The 18,774-nt window shown below is 45.6% G+C and overlaps 1 long non-coding RNA gene across 25 annotated transcripts in view; it reads right to left on the reverse strand.

The window, feature by feature from the left end:
• LOC137862221 (uncharacterized) overlaps window positions 1-18,774 on the reverse strand; it is a 221,972-nt gene that overhangs the window by 109,866 nt on the left and 93,332 nt on the right. For all 25 annotated transcript variants that reach the window (XR_011100102.1, XR_011100100.1, XR_011100091.1 and 22 more), the window contains one exon: window positions 13,945-14,174. This is a non-coding gene — a long non-coding RNA (uncharacterized lncRNA). The remainder of the gene's footprint in view (window positions 1-13,944; window positions 14,175-18,774) is intronic.

Here is an 18,774-nt window from a genome sequence, read left to right on the forward strand (position 1 = left end):
CCAGATGTCTGCATGTGTTCTTGGGCCAGAAAATCCCAGCAGAGCCCTCCCAGCTAGATCTTCAAATACATGAATTCTCTCAGCCTTGTGAGTGGTTTTGAAGATGCTGGATCACAACAACTGACTGGACTGCCAGCAACTAATTCTCATTGCTTTACAGAACACATGAAGTTGCCCAAACAGGACTACAACTCTGTACAGCAGCTATAATCCTATTGAGTGTTGCAAACGGATTCCTGTGAAGGAAGGCTGCAAGGAACTTCCATTTTAGTCCCCTGCTGCAAATGCCCATAGTGTTCCTGAATTTTCTGAGCTGCAAGTTTTCACACTACTTTCTCTGCCAGCGTTGGCTTTCGTTATTTCTTTATATATAAACTTGGAGCAAAACCTCTTCAGATGTTTTAAGTTACAAATGTGTGGAAAAATACAATTTTCTACGTTAAAAAGAAAGTTCTGTGTGTGAGTGAGAGAGAGATGCACAGAAGGAAAGGAGCAGGGAATAGCTCAAAAATGGCAAACCTTTGAAACCTGAAACTTGGCATAGGAACAGTTCCTGACAAAGCGTATGCTCTGCTAAGTTTAGAAGAAATTGTGGTTGTAAAATAAAGCTACGAACAGTTGAGAGTGCCCCATAGAGCACAGACAGGAGAGGATACTGTTTGGATTTAGCTACTTCATTAACCCCCACAGGCTGTGTGTGCTGGAGGACTGGTCTTTTCATCTCAAGCAGTAATTGCAAAGACAAGGACTATAACCAAAGCTCCTGTAGCTTGAGATTATTTAACAAAAAAAATAAGGGGGGGAGAGGGGGCACCCATGTATCCTTCCACTGCATACCAAGACATCTGAGCCCTTTAGGGTGTACTAAACCAGGAAGGCAAACCCTTGAGGTTTAGGTCAGTGAGGTGCTAATCACTAATTAATGGCTTCTGCGCCAAAAAATAAATCTAACTGGACCTCCCCACTGCAGCCATGTTCCTCCTGCTTTGAAAATTCCCTGCTTCATTTCATTGTTTGGGGAGAGGCAATGTCAAGGCAGGCAGAGCACAGATGGCTGCCTGGGGAGCCCCTCACGGGCACGGATAACACAACGCCCCGTGTTACACAGGGTGAGTGCCATCGGACACAAGCCCTGGCACACCCCCGTCAAGAAGCCCTGCAGCAGGGAGCAGCAGCTAGGTTAGACACCTTGATTTGTGTCAGGCCACAGCTGGGATGGTTTCAAGCTTCAGTAGCAGGTCCTTTGAGCACCGCATATCACGGAGTAATTTTTATGTTCATATTGAAAAGGGCTGAAGAAGAAGAGTGGGACTTGGACAGCCTGGACAGACGTGGATGTTCCTCCCTGTGCTCAGATGTCGACCTGCAAACACACCGTGCTTTAGCAGATGCTTGCTGTGTTAATGCAGAACCAAGGTGAGCAAGACCAACCTAATTTCCAGCAACTGCCACTTAGAAGTCCTCCAGAAGCTGACAGAGAGAACACCCAACCTAGGAGCACACCCGCTTTGCTATGTGGTCCTGATACAGCAGTCAAAGTGCTCTGTTGTGTTTTTGTTGTTGCTTTTTTGTTTGTTTCAATGCACATCACCTATGGAGCTGATTCACAGAAGGCCAACAAATTTGCACGCATAACCACATCGTGCTGACCCATGCAATTTTGCTCCTGGAGACACCATCTCCCCTAACGTCACAGCTCTGGGTCCCTCAATTCTCTTGCCTTCAGCACTCAGGCACTGTCACCATATCTCTTCATTCTGCCAGCTCAGCCCAGAGCAATGCAAGGCCACGCTGAGTGCCGCTAGGAAAACCAGTGGTGGTGAGGCAGGCACTGAGGCCACTTCATGCCTTTGTGCCCCATTAACCACCACGTTGGTCTCCAAGCACCTGACACTGAGACTGTGCTTAATAGGCAGTGTTACTCTCACCATTTCACCCTCCACTTCTCTCACCGCCCTCAAACCAACAGCTACTGTGTGCTAAGACAGACACCATCAGCCTGCGTACAAGGCTGTGAAAACCGGGCAGCTGCCTTCTGAGGTGCCTGTGGACCAGCTAATAGCTCCCCAGTGCCTCTCACAGCACCAGCCCAAGGAAAGCATGAAGGGAAAAAAAAACACACGGAGTTATTCCTATTATAGTTATTCCTAGTAGGATGAAGTGCAAGCACACAGAGCAGAAAGAACTTCTCTTACTGCAGAGAGACGCAGCGCTGCAGGTGCAATGCAGCACCAGCAAGCTGGCAGCAGCACAACCCCCTCCAGGTAAGAGGTGTAGGGGTCTTAGCCAGCAGTTACTGGGGTTTTTGCAAGTCTTTACCTGGAGGCACAATGGACGAGGGAAAGAAGAAACAGTAGCAATGGAAATTGAAAATGGACTATGAAAATGGACTGAAGAGCTGGAACAACTGCAACAGAAGTGTTTCGGCCCAGCTCTTCTGGGCAATGAGTTTCTATTGCAGCTTTGCTTAGATGTGACAGCTAGGCAGAGCTTCAGGCTCGGCCCCAGGGATGCTGGCAGTGTGCAGCCCTTTGCAGGACCAGGTTTGGCGTCAGAGGGTTTGAAACAGCATGGCAGAGATGCATCCACCCTAGGCGGGCAGTGCTCCACCTGCCTTAGCCCCACACAGCACATCTCTGTAGGTACGAAGTACAAAGCTGAGGCTGAAAACAAAGAACCAGAGAAGCGATGCTGAAGTTTGGATCTCACTGAGCACTTCTCAGTGACTGTACACATGATCCAGACTCCAACCATCCTGGCTTCCTCAGCCCCAAATGGCAGCAGCCCTTGGGAGCCCTGCGGACAGGGGTCCTACCTGAGGGCCAGGAGCAGCAGCAGCTCCACGGCATTTTTGTTTTCATCTGATGCACGCTGTGGCTGAACAGCAGCACCTCCAAGGGCTCTAAGAACTTTCCCCAGATGTAACCCAGAAGACTTCACTTGACTATCAGGACTGGCTGGAAGGAGCCTCCCCCCCGACATTTCCACCAGAAGGCTCAATTTGTGTACTTGGTGAGATGAGCTCTCTGTTTGCCCACCTTTAAAAGCTGGGCTAAAACAACCAAAATCAATTTCATTTGGGAAACTCTGTCTGGACACACAAACACAGAGACGAATACACAAGCCAAGGCTCAGAGTGCCCCTGTAAACACCACATTTCCTTCTTCACATGTACACGTAAAAAAACTTGGATGGTTTTGAACAGCCTGTGTTCAGAGAGACCTTTCATTTTAGTTATCCTGGGTCAAAGCAAACAACATCACATGGTACCCCAAGGTGGTTTCTTTTGGCTCTTTACACTCGGAAAACACTGAGCACATTTTCATAGATCCAAGCAATGTCCATACAGAAGCTGGCAACGCTTCATGTTAGTTCCATCATCCTCTGGGCTGCAAGGATGAAAAATAACAAACCTCAGGCACTGGGCAATGACCTGAACTTTGATCTGAAGCAATCCTGTTCAGAAGGTTGGAAAAAAAAAAAAAGTATATATATAGAAGTTATTTTTGCATTTGTCATTTTCCAGCATCTCTCTCCTTCTTCCTGTTCTGGGGAGAGGCAAGAGTAGAAAAGCCAAAATCCCAAGAGAACTACCATAAAGTATTTGAAGACAGACAACTTATTTGGAAGGGAAGTTGGGGACATAGCATCTGAAAGCCTGCTCTGATGAGATTTCTAGCTTAACTTTGCCAAATTTAGGACATTTGCGTATTGGAAATATTTACAGGCATCCAAATCAGAGCTTAATGAATTCAAAGCCCACATCGTGAAACCTGAAGCACCAGCTGAACACTGACCTTACACAGCAGCTGACCAGGCCTCAAGTGCTAGAATAGGAGGATTTGGGGAACACTTTGGTTTATCAAAGAAACCAGGGACAAGGACCTTTGCACAGGTTACATTATCTACCTACAAAAAACACTGCACCAAAGCATTAGAGACTCAAACACCCAACTTAGATACAGGTATGGATAATGGGAATATACACTTAGGAACAACGGGTGCAGAATACTGGTGCTCCAGGGCTAAACCCAGGAGATGCCAGCACAGAAATGTCTCCTTTGAGGATGGCAGAGACAACTACCTCCCAGCACACAGACTCCACAGCAGTAAGCTCACATCAGAGGTAAAATGCCAAAGAGCATTAGGGGACTTTGGTAACACAAGATTTGCCTGTGTGGTGAAGGGATATGAAAAACAGATGCTTCTGCTGGTACTTTCAATTCCACATCAGTGATCTGCCAAGTGTGGTTCCTGATCACGAGCTGAGAGGGGCAGAAGCAGGCAGGTGTAGAACTGCATGACCATAAATATATTAAAATAGAATATACAAGATTTACTTGTATCCAAAGCAAGTTTAAGCCCAGATGCCTTTCCAGTGGGAATCTGTGTCACTGGGTGATTTTGCAAATGATTCTTTTGATTCTGCTAAATGGAAGAAAGTCAACTGACCACTGGCATGCTTGAAATAGCCAATGCAGTCTTGAAGCATGGATGATTTTCAGGATTGCTGTAGAAAGCTGGGACCACACAATGCTTATCCTCTCCCACTGAGGACCAACTCGCCTGGCTCTTCTCCAGCTGTAACAAGAGTAACGTTCCTGGAATAATACCAAAGAGACAACGGCAGCCTGGATTCACACCATTGCAGCCAACACGCATGTCTGTCAGGGGATCAGTATCTCAAACTCACACCCCATTTATCAGCCCCTCCTCTCCCATGGGAGCTATTTTGTGGGTGAAGCAGAGGAATTCACTCTAGGTCTCTTGCTCTTCCCTGCTTCCCATCAGCAGAGTCCTTTTAAAGAGAAAAATAAAGCAGTGACTGGTGATGGGTGCACAAGCATTTACTCCAGCACAGTTCTGCTGGTCAGGGACACAAAGAGGTGTGATCCTCACCAATGGAGCTGCCTTGGCAATTATCCCATGTGCAGATATGGTTATACCAGCAATTATTTTTTTTTTTTGTAAACACAAAGATAACTTGTTGTGCCACACATCTGTGCCCATATTCAGGTGTATTCTTTCCTGTACATTTTGAGAGTACAAAGCAGGGCTGTGTCCAGATGAGGAAGCATTTGTTGGATGTAACAGCCTCTGTTGTCTTATTCTGGGCAGGCATTCCCTGCGTATCCAAGGCCTTGGAGTTTTGGATTACATGAACATGACATTTATCCCTTGAAATACCTCAAAACAGCTTAGTGAGCAGATATGAGGAAGAGAGGTGAAAGCACGATTTTTGGAGGTCTAGTCCAAAAACTAACGCAAAATTAAAAGCAACTGTATTTTCTGGTTGCGTTAGCATCAAGAAAAAGCATGCAGCAGGTGGTATGGTGGATGGGTGGAGATAGAAAGAAAGCAGACAAAGAGAGAAATAAACACAACTGAAAGAAACTCTACTTTTTTGATCAAGGAAGGACATTCATGAAACATGGCAGGCAATATTTGCCCAGCTGAACACACAGCAGCAGCAGTCAGTGTGACCCACAACCTCAAGAGAGAGAAAGCTGCTGGAAGCAGCAGTCCATAAAAAGGACATAAATAATTAGAGCTCTTCTAAACAAGATCAAGTTTTAGCTGCTGCCTCTTTTCCTCTCTTTAACAGAGAAGGAAGATGGCTCAGAATGATTCAGTGGGAACGTTTGTCCTGGTAAATCTCCAAGTGAGGTAGATTTGGAAAGAATCAGAGCCCAACTCATCACCACAAGCTTTGCTGTTCATTGAACATGAGCTGAGCCATGACCTCAGCGAGTCCTGGAAGATTAGCTTGGTGCATCCTCAAAGCAGCTTTCCTGACAGGAACTTGGTTGTTGACACCTTGAATTGCTTTAAGATGCTGCTGCAATTTTCACATCCTGCCACACACTGTGATGGGGCCCCTGGAGCACTGAACCATGGTACTTCCCCAGCAGTGCTATCCCTTCCACTTCTCACAGAAGGGGAGAAAGAAACAGCATTTATCTGCACATAGGGATTGAAATTTTGTTTTTGTTTTTTAATTATTATTTATTTATTTTACATGTTTCAAGGCAATTTAAACATCCCTCCAGTTGGTGCTGCCATATGAGCAGTTGATTTGGGATCAGGTCGTAGGCGGCTGAAATGTAATCATCGGTTTTGAGTACCATGGACATGCTTGGATGTTTGCCTTCTCATCATTTTCCTAGCACAAACAGCCTTGCCTTCCACAATGTAAATGAAAATACTACATGGCAAAGTCAGAAACCCAATGTAAAGCTGAGAACATGGTATTAGGATTTGTGTGTTTTATTGGGAAAACTCCTCAAATGTGACTGATCTCAGTCTCTCTTTCCCCCAGAAAGAACCTTTTTTCTTATAAATCCTTATTTCTAGTAAGGAAACATCAAGGAAAAATAAAAAAAAATATGGGTACTCAGCACCTGGACCTTCAGCATCCATTTTCAAGCCTCCACACTCCTTCAGAAAACAGCACTGATATGACCAACAGCAAGAACAGGTATTATAACATAAGAAAATCTCCACGGTTTCCCTCCGGCATGAAGACATCCATCAGAAGGAAAGCTATTTTTGATCTGACAAGCAGTCAGGAGTAGAGCAGAACTGTTACGTAAAGCGTCAGTGGGAGTAAACAGGAACATTACTTATAGCCAGAAACGCTCCATCTCAGAGGACCCTCACCGTACCACACAGACTCTGGGATTCCTCAGAGAGATAAAATACATAGACCAGCTCCTTGGCAAGTATTCAAGACTCCATACCACATACCTGCCCTTCCTCCTGCACATATTTTCTGTTTAGGGGTGCTTCTGCCAGTGCTGTCTCCTTCCATGGAATTTGTGCTTAGCACGTGAGAGTCTTCTCGGTCTGTAGCCAAAGGATGGACTGGCAGACATGTCTTTACTTACCAAGGGGCTCTTAAAATAATAAAGATTTGTCCACTTGAGTACATTGGCCTACTGCAATCTCACACAACCATCAGGGTTGTATTCTCCTTTGGGAGCACCTTGTAACGATTTGGCATTTTTTCCTAACAGAAGAGTGCAAGGATAAATGACCATTAGTAGTGCCTGATTATGATCTTTAAGACAAAAAAGACACCCCCACCAGGCAGCACTATCTCACAGACTGATGGTTACAACACAGAGCAGACACAGGAGAGATTCCCTGTCCTTTAACCAAGCGAATTCTCAAGCTGTCTTGGCATTCATGGCACCACCCCCAGTATATTTTCAGGCTAATCTTTAGTGGACTAGACTTTTTTTTTTTTTTTTTGGTAATCAATGCTGAAAAAACAGCCTGTACCAATCAAAAACTTACTTCAGTTGTGTCTCAAACTACCCAACATTCTGATTTTTTCAGTTACTACAGTCACTTCACACTTTAGAATACATTAATTTAAATAAATGCAAGTAAAGCCCAGGCCCTATGGTGCCTGGGAGGCACCACAATCCTTTCAGAAGCTTTCTAGACCTCACCCCCTTGAAATTTAGAAGGTAAGGCCGTGAACTTGCAACAATGGCATTCGGATTTGGACTCCCAAAGACTTCCTTCTTAGGGATCAAGTCTCTCCAAGACACCCACAAAGTAAAAAAGGATGGGAAAAAACACAACCCTGGGTCTGTAAGTTCTCTGTGTGGCTCTCAGCCATACCCACCTCTGAATTTTGTTCTCAAGCACTGAGATGTTTCAGGCTGGTCAGATGGGGAGAGCTGTGCTTTTGGAGGCTGTACAAGCCATCCATGAGGCTCCTCTTAATGAATAAATGGTTCTGCTGGATTCACAGGCAATACTTCTGTCTCTGAAAGAAGTTAACCAGAAGGGAACCAGGACTAGCACTCACCACTGTGCAAGTGACTGGGACCCAGTTTGATCAATACTGAAACAAATGAGCACGGATTTCATTCTGACTGAAATGCAAGTTAAGTGAGTCCCAAGGAGTAGCTTTGCGAAGGCAGAGAGCGTGCAGCCACCCCAAACCCTGCACTTCAAGCACCCCTGCCCTAATTCCTCTCTCACGCCTCATCTTCAGGAAGACAGACTGGGAAAGATCAGCTCAAATCCTTTCAAAAGGTCAGTTTTCACTATCCCTCATGGCATTTCTCATCCTGTTTCTCCACCAGCTTTGTCAGAGCCGCCAGGTTATTGCCACACACACTTCCCCCCCCCCCACCTTTCTCTGTATATATCAGTGCTTAGCAAAATATTAGCGCCTGGGCCCTCCGCAAGAGTTGCTGCAGCTCCTACAGCACCTTCCCACTGCAGCATCCCTGCCTTGCTCTGGGACAGCAGTGCCACAGAACAATGTCGCAGCTCTGTGGCTCCGAGCTGAGGCAGATGAAGTCTGCTCAGGCTCCCTCAGAAGCTGCAGCCTCATCCAGCCTGACTGCAAAATGCTCACCAAACAGCTCCAGCTGCCATCATCTTAACTCTCACCCCACAGCCATGTACTAAATTGCACCAGCTCTTGAGCAGGGTCCCCATCACTCTTTCATCCCCTTTCTTCCTCAGCCTCACACAAGCTCCTCTCTCCCTGTGGGATGGGTGAACACCTCCAAGCCCTTGCAGCAGAGCCCCGTGGGTGAGTGGAGCAGGGAGGAGGTCAGTCACCAGCACAAGAGTTAGCCATGCCTCCAGAAACATTTGTGAGCAGCTACCGAGCCCTCAAAGGCCAGACCTCAAAAGCCAGCCTCACTTCAGCCAGGCAGATGCAGGTCTTGAGGACCTTCATTGAGGTTACTCAAGGTACATCCTTTTGCCTCCAGCACGATCAAACACATATCTGGCCTATCGTCTGCAGTGCAAACACCACCCACGCGCTTCCAGCGCTGACAAATATATTCTTCCATCATTGCTCAATCGTTATTTGCTCAGTTTAACTCTGTACGTATTATAATAGCATTTAAAGACAGAGCCAGCCTTCAAAAGCAGATGAATCTGAAATTAACAACAGAGGCATTTTCAGCTCTGAGGTCTGGACGAGAGCACAAAATAACTGAACTTTGTTCCTGTGGCTTATTACATCATCCAGCCCCTCTTTGACTGAAAATATTTCTATTCCTCATTCCAGTCCATCTGTTCTTCAGAAAACTCCCTCTCACTATTTACTTGAAAAACAACTAACTAGAGGCAAAGGCGTTTTTCTTCCGAAGAAAGTATGTTCATAATTAAGCAAAGAGCATTGCATGTTTATTCTCGTTAGCGTGTGCACATACACATGTGTGCATGTCTGCCTATTTTTAGTTACACTGTCAAAAGTGGTCTAATATTTCACTGCAAGGAGGTCTTCTTGACCCAGGAAAAGCATCATTATTTCTAATTAGGAAATTAAAAACAAAACAAGAGAATTGTCAAAAAAAAGACTTCTCTGCAGGTGAGCCATGCTGTGAGATGATGGGATTTTTCCCTGTTGTGTTTTCTTTAGCTTTAATTTACTTTCGTGTGAAAGCTGAGCCCAATGAAATTTTTCAGCCAGCAGGGAAGGATGCTTCAGCCTTCACTTTCTTAAGTGGGTTGGAAAAGGCATTTCAGGTCTTCTCTCCAGATGAAAGAGTTTGCTCCTCTAACAGAGGTTTATCTCATCCTCGCCAGCTGCACTGCATAAAGGCTGTGTCTGCAATACACCTTTACTCACACTGGAAAGAAGCCAAGTGAAAGCAAGACAACCCCTTTTCTACTGGCGTAACCCATGCTGTTAAGTAAATGGCTTATTTCCACTAAAATGGGTATTCTCCTCCCAACACCATCTAAAACGTTGAAATGACACTTCCCTCTTTGTCTTCTGTTTCCTTACTATAATCACCTCTGGAAAATCACCACTGTACTATTTGCCTGATCAGTGCCTGTAGCATGGTGGCTCTTGACTGAGTTTTTGGCCTGAGGGCACAGCCCTGGCACACACAGCATTGGGAGAGCTTCATTTCACCATCTCCAGGAAAAAACATCCACCTGCCTCACCCAGGCCATTTAGGCACAAGCACTCTGACAAGATCCTAAATGACTTGGAGCTGAGCTCATTTGCAGCAGTTACTAAAGAACCACACATGAAGGAGTAAAAGCCCCATGCAGGATTGAGGCTGTGTAAGTCCAAAGTGACACTTGATCAAGTTCTTCTTTTGAGATATCTCCACACAAGAAATTCCATGACAAGGCATGGGACAACAGCCCCAGCTGGTAGGGTTTCCAGGTAGGGTTGGGGGAGATCATTTATATTTTGTGCTTACTGTACCCTTGATATCTCTGTTCAGATCTTTATCACTACCTAATTCAGTCTGATCCATTTAGATCTGTACAGGAACCATTAGTACTTGTATTACAAGACACTCCACTGATGCAAGTCTATTTTGCTGTTTGTGGTGTATAGAAAAATTGCCTCTTTCTAGATACAGGCTCTATTCAAGAGCTTCTGGCTTGTAATTCACACATCTGGTTAAGCTTGGAACAGAGGTTTCAAAGCAACTACTAAAATGATTATGGAAAATAAGATTATGAAGACCTGATCAGCAAACAACTGAAGGTTTGAAACACCTGAAGCCTGTGTAGACATGGTATGCAGAGAATGGGAAAGAGAGCAGGGATACAGAGATGAGATCACTAAGATCTCATGGAACAAAGTGTTCTTGGGGTCCGTTATCCCAAAGCCCCACAAATATGAAGCAAAAGTAAGTTCAAACTTAAATCCTTTCTGGGAATAAAAGGAAAGAGACTTACAATTTCATATTCTGAATGAGGCCGTGCTGAAATACCAAATAAACAAGTAAGTCCACCTTCAACCCATCATATGCCCATTGTTTCCAGCCAGAACTAAGGGCAAATCCCATCCCAGCTCCTGGAGTGATGGAAGGGTACAAAAGCAAGGGATCTGCTCAAATGTAGCTTTTTCCACATTTTGTCAGGCTGGCTGTGAAAGGGACACTTATCAGTTCACTCAGCATTTCATTAGTCGCCGTGCAAAGCCACAAGGATGACTTACAAGAGCCCTGTTTGACATAAAGTGCTAGTGACAACATTATCTGGTGGGATTGCTTGTCTGTGACATGCATCTGCCAAGCACAGAAAAAATACCCATGCCACTGTTCCAGAAAAAAAAAAAAGCAAACAAGACACACCAACCAATATGCTTCAAGTCTGCTTTCATGTTGCAAATGAAATGGGTTCATCATGTTCCACTTTATCCACAGAGGCACAAAATGCAAGTGGCTTGCCTTTCTTCCCCTTTTGACGTGGTCAGAAGACTCCATTATGCCCAGGGAGTACATCAGGCAGATAACTACATTCAATCCACTTAGCTCCATAAAGCAAAGTGGCTTTGCCTGCAACAAATTTCATTTCCCCTTCTGAATGAAACAGATCTTGCAAAGTATTATTTCAGAAAACAGAGTTTAAAGAAAGCACTTGCCTGCAATCTGTAAGCAGCACAAGTACAGGCAGCGGCCTTGTTTTTCTTTCACAGAAATTTATTGGTGCAAGAGATCTAAGAATTGGGTCTTTACGTTTTCACATCTCCTGGTAGATCTGGTTTCCAGATAAAAGTATTTGCTTGTGGAAACCTTTCTCCCTTACTAATGCAGTCCACATGAATGCTTCACTCCTGTTAAAACTAAGGGCAGCAATCTGGTAGTCAACAAAATGTTTTTCTACAGGTACATCACGCTTGCAAAAAATACTTCGTATCCTTGAGCCTGAAGTCTTTCCCCCCCTTCCTGATGTGTGGCATCAAAATATTAAATGGGTTTGCCTGACTTGCTTTCCTAATTCATCACACCCCACTGGGAGGTGTCCCGCCCTGTGTAATTACCCCTCCAACTTCCAGCACAGCACCGCTCCAGACTGATCACGTAGCCCAGATCAGAGACAAGTAACGTACAGCAGGAGAGTGTTTTCTTCTTGCTTCACTTTTCTGCTCGCCTCTGGATAGTGTTACTGAGCCCTGACACTTTCAAGATCAGCCAGAAAGGGCACAACTGATTTCCTGACGTCCTGGAACCCACCCAAACTGTCCATTAGCCTTGAGTTTTGTGAACTTGTAATCAATACATCTTCCAAAAGGCTCACGGGCAACACTACTCCCTCTTAGAAGAAGTTAACTTTGGGTAAATGAAAGTAAGATTTACTGCTTGAGACAGGTGGTGCACAGTAAATAACTCAGGATTTACGAACTGTCAGCTGTGAGACTCCACTGATGTGCAGCGATAAGGGGGCCCTGGAGCACCGGCACAGGAACTCACCACTGGATCGCTGTTATTTATGTGCATTGCTGTACGAGGACCGGATGCAGCTCACGTCTCCACAATGCCAGGCACTATCCAAACCAGGATAACAGGTCATCAGTCACGTCACTGACAGTCAATACAGCCCTGGGACACTGCCCTGAGTTGGAATTCCCACCAGTGTCTCCTCCTGCAACTACCCTGCCACCTGCTTCACCTGCAGGTGATGGAGAGCATTGGCGAGCTTGTTCTGGGGCTGGTGAGGGAGCCTTGGTTCCTAGTCACAAAGCTGAGTACTTGACATAATGATCATCATTTTACGCTGTTACTGAGCCCCCACCAACCATAGAAAGCCTTTAACATTGCACTGCCAAACACGGGGGTTCTCACCCCTTGATACCTTGCCAGACCCTCACAATTCACCATACACCTGTTGTACACTGTACGTGGCACAGATACATCCCCTCACCTTGCAGGGAGGGCTAGCAGAAGCACATCAGCTCGGGCTTGGCCATGGCAAAACCGAGCCCTAGGGTATTGCAGCTCCAGAGCCCTCGGTTTGTTCAACACCTAAGAGCTTGTTTAGCATTTTCACAACAAATTCCAGAAATATATTCTTAGTAACACTTCTGAAAATCTACCTCAAGGGACTAAGCATCATAAGTGACCAAGCCTCACAGAGGGACTATGACACTATCACTCCTGGTGCATGCAGCCCACGAAGCTGAGCCATCTGCTTCTCAGCACGCAGAACAGAGCCGACCTTCAGGAGCTCCTGGTTATAGGAGCTTCTGGGAGCGTGCGCTGCAGGGGAAAACTTTGCTTCATGCTTGTGGGTTTTTACGTCACGCTCAAAAATACGTCTGCATCCCCATCTGTTTTTCACTATAAGACATTGATTTTTTGTGGCAAGGGGGGCATTAACGTGGGGCAGAGACACCCCTATAGAACAAAAGCTGCTTAGAATTACCCGATACCATGTCGTATAAAGACCGTTTCCACCAATAACACAAAGATCAGTGTTGATTGCGGTCTGGTTTCTCTCTTTTTTCCTTACTAGAGGCTCCAATCTTGACTCAAACATACAGATATTCATGTGGTGGGTGAATAACTATTCCAACAGTATGAAAATTGCCATGAGCAAAAGTACTCTGAGCCAGCAGTGGAAAAAAAAAAATTGTTTCATTTTTTTAAACCAATACCACACGAAATGGAGAAAGCAAGACAAGCAGTGCCAGGGTGGTTAGCAGCATCCCTGGGAAAAGAGCACCCTTGGCTGCACGAGCTGGTTGAAACCTTCCCTGCTGTCACACCCAACAAAGAGACCTGTCTGCATCCAGAGGTCACTTGCTACCAGTTCTGCTGCACCAGGGACAGCAACAGTGCAAATTCCAGCAAAGCTCAATTCAGACAAAAAAGAAACCCCATCAGAAATAAAATTATCAAGTTGCGTTCATGTTCTTTTCCTAGGTTGACGTGTCTCAACTGACAGCCTAATTCTGCCACTGACTTTGCACAAAGAGATACAGAAAATGCCAGAATTTCACTCATTTTCTGGACGTTATTTGTAGTAGCAGGTGATTCTTTACAGAGATACCTGGTGCCTAATTGCAAAAGCAGTTTCACAGTTAATTTGAACAAACAAACAGGTAATTTCAAACAATCTTTGAAAGCTGAAATTCAGTCTTGCAGACCAAAACTCCCAAATTTCCAAAGTTACCCAGAAGTAATCATTGAAAAAGAAAAACCTGCTCACCTCCAGAACACTGTGGCTTTCTCCATCAGCTGCAACCAGCATTGGCCCCAGCACAGGCTCTACTTCAGGGACAGAAGAGCTGAGCATCACACAGCAACCAGAGCAAATACTGTGCAGAAGGGTGCACCTTGAAGGAGCTGCTGGTCTGGTTCTTGGGAGATCTGGGTTTCGCTTCCACCGCTAGCGCTGCCATTCCTACATGCTCTCAGCCAGCTGCACAATTAGTGCTCCTGTTGAAGAGAAAAGAAAAAAAGAAAAATCACATTTTGCTGGTCATCTCGGTCAGAGTGTAAGCCCCTTGCAGCGTGACTATCTTCCCCTGCGTGCTCTGTGCAGCCTGGATGGCCACCATCAGCCAGGGGCTCCAAACACAAATGCTGCTGAGCAGCACGTACGTGTAGGCAGAGACACAGAAAGGGACACATTTCATTCTTTTTTCTTCCTCTTCAGGAAGGAAACAGTATGATGAAGATGTGTTAATAAAACATCAAAAGGAGGCCCAGTTACCAACACATCTTCTTGGAGACATCGCCATTCTCTTGTTTTACAAGGATGGGTGCTCCCACTCCCTGGGACACACACAGACTGCTCTCAGGCCCGCAGCTCGTTCCGTGCTGCACCAGAACGATGCTGACAGCAGTGGAGCTTCTCAGCCCACTCTCACATTTGTCTCAACATCTCTGCTGCCTCTTACACTAGAGTCCCTTTGGGCTGGGCTCCTCTTCCTTCAAGGTGGCTTGCCCCTTCCAATGTTGGAAAGGACACGTTACTTTTTATTACTGAAGGAAGAAATACCTAGCTGTTGTAGCCCCTCCCTCAACCCGTCCTGCTCCTGCACCCTCAGCCTGGTGCACAGGATCCCATTCCTGCACATTTTTGAATGCTTATGCAAAGCAAACAGAAACCCCAAGACTTCTGAGGTTGCGCAGGGTCTGGCTCGGGACGAAGTCAAACCAGTGGATTAACAGCCATTAGGGAACCTCAGCCAGCCTTCAAATATAAAACCAAATACTTCCTGCGTGGCTGCGGAGCGCATGCCTGAGGGACAGTGCCCCTTTATACCCAGCCTGCTCCCAGCCACGCTGCGCGCGCTTGGGTCTCAAGAGCCCAATAAGCTTCATTCAGCAGGAGCAAAAATAGACAAAGATGAAATCAAATACCATGACATTTTCTCAATGTTTCTAGTCAAACAGAAAATTAAACAGGCTCAGTATTATTGCCAGAATGTTAATTTATGCACCACTTCAGGGAAAGCACACACAGAAGGTCAGGTTTAACGCTGTTATTAGCTGTTCCACTCCTTCCTCCTAGAAATCCTTACAGAGATACTTTCCAACCAACGGAGGAATATTTAACATCAGGAGGAGGTGGGTGAAGGGCTGGTGTTTTGTAAGGAAGAGGAAGGCAGGGACATTTCACATCACTTGGTGACAGGCAGACTGGGAAGGCACTATCTACCTCAAAATTGTCTCAAACCTCTGCCCACTCATGCCACAGCCTCTGCATATAACAATGTTGTAGATATACCACAGTGATGGTTTTTGTTTTGTTTTTGTTATGACCCAGTCACAATAAAATCCATTATCCTGTGCCCACAAAGCAGGTAGTGGGAGAGTTTACCCTCTTCAAAGGGTGAATTAACAAAAGAAACACTAAATTTGGATACAAATTCCAATTACGCAAGGTAAAGGAGCAGACATTTCTGTACCATGCTCATTAAGGCACTGCAGGAAGGCAGGAGCAATGGCCAAAAGACAGTTGTTTACGAATGGCAGAACCTTTCCAAGTACAATCCTTGCCCCAGGCTTCTTGAAAACAATTTTTGTGACACATTTGTACATTTATGTGAATGTGGAAATTGCATACATCCTTTGAGCTGGAAGTATCCTCCTGTGGATCAACCCCCAGCTTTCACAAAATGCAGAACACTGTCTGCAATAAAGAACTAGGGCTGGCTGCTCTGGCAATACGCACAGAGAATCATCGTGAACAGAAAAAAGGAGAACTTGGAAAGTGTCAAATGCACTGCATCCACAAGGAACCAAACAACAGCTGCAGCTGGGATAATGAATCTCTAAAACCAACAGCACCATTAGTGGAAGAGGGAACCCTCCTTTCCTGAAGCCACACAGCACAGAGATCACAATCCTGGTTTTACCAGCTTACTGTGGACAACATCTGATGCGCAGCTTCTCCATTGGGCTACGATAACACTTGACCTGATTTCAGGTTGCCTGAGTTTGCTAGCAACAAGAGAAGTTGCATAGGAAAAACTGGGCTGATTGCAGATGAAACATGAACCTGAAGCACTTGCTGGAATGAGCATTCATCATGTTCAAGGAAAAGCAAGAGAGTTGAAGGCTGTGATGATTTTTACCTGCTTGAATGAGAAGGCGGCATTGCAAATACCTCGCAAAATTTCTCTCCTGAATTCATATTTACCAGCCCTCAGAAGTCTCTCTTTTGGAAGATCAAACGTCCTGACTCCTTCCAACTAATTAAATGGATTTCCCTGGGAATAACTTGTAGCTGTCACCTAATCAGATGGCATATTTTAATAAATGTTGGCTTTCTGGTGTTGAAGTGTCTGATTCCCACAGCATTTTGGTCAGACTGTTTACCCTGTTTAGGACCCATCAGTCTAGTCTGCTAACAAAAGTTAGCAGCTCAGTGGAAAAACTGACGCCACCAGTTCAAGCCCCTGTTTCAGGATTTTTCACTGCTTCCTTCATATCCTCCCATGCTGCACAAAGCAAGGCGTTTCTCAGAAACCTAAGCCAGTGTGCTCCAAGAAACCTGCATGAGAGACAATGGTACCTGATGATGTAATTCACACTTCATATTGTGCACCTGGAAACATAAGCCGTCATCAGAAGGATTTTAAATTACACTTTACACATTTGGTAAACAGCTTCAGAGGCAGCCTTATGGTGCTGCAATGCCTGGGGCTGGGCCATGCTGCAAGCCAGGATTTGCTGCTCCTTTGCCTCCGTCTGCTGCTACCAAGTCTCTCTTCCTGAAGCACACATCGATGGCAGCTGATGTTCCCTGGAATGCCTTTAGCTGAACAGCTCAGAGAGGCAGCAGAGATGCTCACCCGACACTCAAGCACCCACACTGCCACCCCGGACTTTGAGCAGGCTCCACTGCAGCTGGTACCAAGGCACCAAAACTGTGGCTGTCTCCATCTGCAGCAGCTGGGTGCACGGTGAGAGCACGGATGCAGCCCAGGCTTGCTGAGCTAGCTGGGTCAGCACAGCACTGTGTAGGCTGTTTCTGACTAGCAGGCTCCAGCCACGACTCCTGACTACACACCATTTACCTCCATCCACGTATGAGCAACATCCCACGTACAATAAACCTTCACGGATGCTTGTATCAGCTAAACTCCCCAGCAGCTACCGCTGTTTCATCTTTGCTAGCAGATAAAGCCATGGGTCCCTGAAAGCCAGGTATTCAATATTCCTTTCCAGAAATCCTCAGAAACCCCAAATCTGAGAGCCAGGATTTCCACTATCACCAAGTGAAGTTATGGAATTGGCTGGAGTCTTTCTGCTGCTTGACAACTTACTAGGGTCCTGCTCTGCCTGCAGGGGAATTTGTGGTGTGTTGAGGATGTAATTACAGACCAAATAACAGCCTCACAGTGCAAATGTTTGTCAGGCAGAACCATCATTACTTAATATTTCATTAGGATCTTCCCGATTTCATTCCTTTTGAGAAAACTGAAAGTTTAGCACATCACCAACATTCCTTATGGCTTTTTGGAGACTATCAACTGCTTTTGGACATATCAAGAAGCTTGGTGTTCCTTGGATTTGTCTCAAGTCTTTTCCCAAATCAAACAAACACTGAATGAAAGCTGCAGCAACTTGACTAACAGCTAATAAAAGTTTCCAGAAAAATGCTTTCAGGAAAAGAAAGCAACAAATACAACGAGCAAAAGAATCACAGAATTATTAAGGTTGGAAAAAACCTCAAAGATCATCTGGTCCAACCATCACCCTACCACCACTAGCACCCACCAAACCACGTTCCCAAGCACCACATCCAACCTTCCCTTGAACACCCCCAGGGATGGCAACTCCATCACCTCCCTGTGCAACCCGTTCCAATGCCTGACCATTCTGAGAAGAAGTTTCTCAGAATTTCCAACATGGACTTCCCCTGGTGCAACTTGAGGCCATTCCCTCTTGTCCTGTCACTAATAACCTGGGAGAAGAGACTGACCCTCACCTTACCACAACCTCCTTTCAGAAACAGTGATAATTTCTGAAGTCATTCACCAGAAAGGACTTAAGTTGTCCTGATACATCCCAGAGCTGTCAGCAGCACCACTGCTTTGTCACCACTGCAGGTGACAGAAAAGGCAGCTCAAGTCAAACCAGCCACAGCAAAAGAGCCACTTGCTGAAAGACTCTTCATTTACTGTTTAAAATCAGTAATGTGCTGAACCAGTGATGTAGTTTTCAGTCCTTTTAGAAAGAAGAAGACCAACGTATAGAACAGAACCACAAGAGAGGTGATAACCTGGACTGGAACAACCAGTGAGCCTCTTGGGAGCACTCATTTTGCCCTGGCAATACAACTGTGGAGCAAGCACACCTGGTAACTTGTATCACTTCACCACCAGCAGAATACTTATGCCCAAATATCCTACATTATCACATGCAGCTGTGCCCAAGCCTTGAGACATGTCTGGTGACATTGCATTTGTTTTCCAGCAGGACTTAGAGGGATGCAGTTCCCTGCCAGGAGTTTCTTTAGGGCTATCACAAACCACACACCAACTTCCGACATATAGCCAGCACCACAATAAGAAATATTTCC

The sequence above is a fragment of the Anas acuta genome, chromosome 11 (assembly GCF_963932015.1).
Source record: "Anas acuta chromosome 11, bAnaAcu1.1, whole genome shotgun sequence".
NCBI lineage: Eukaryota > Metazoa > Chordata > Aves > Anseriformes > Anatidae > Anas > Anas acuta.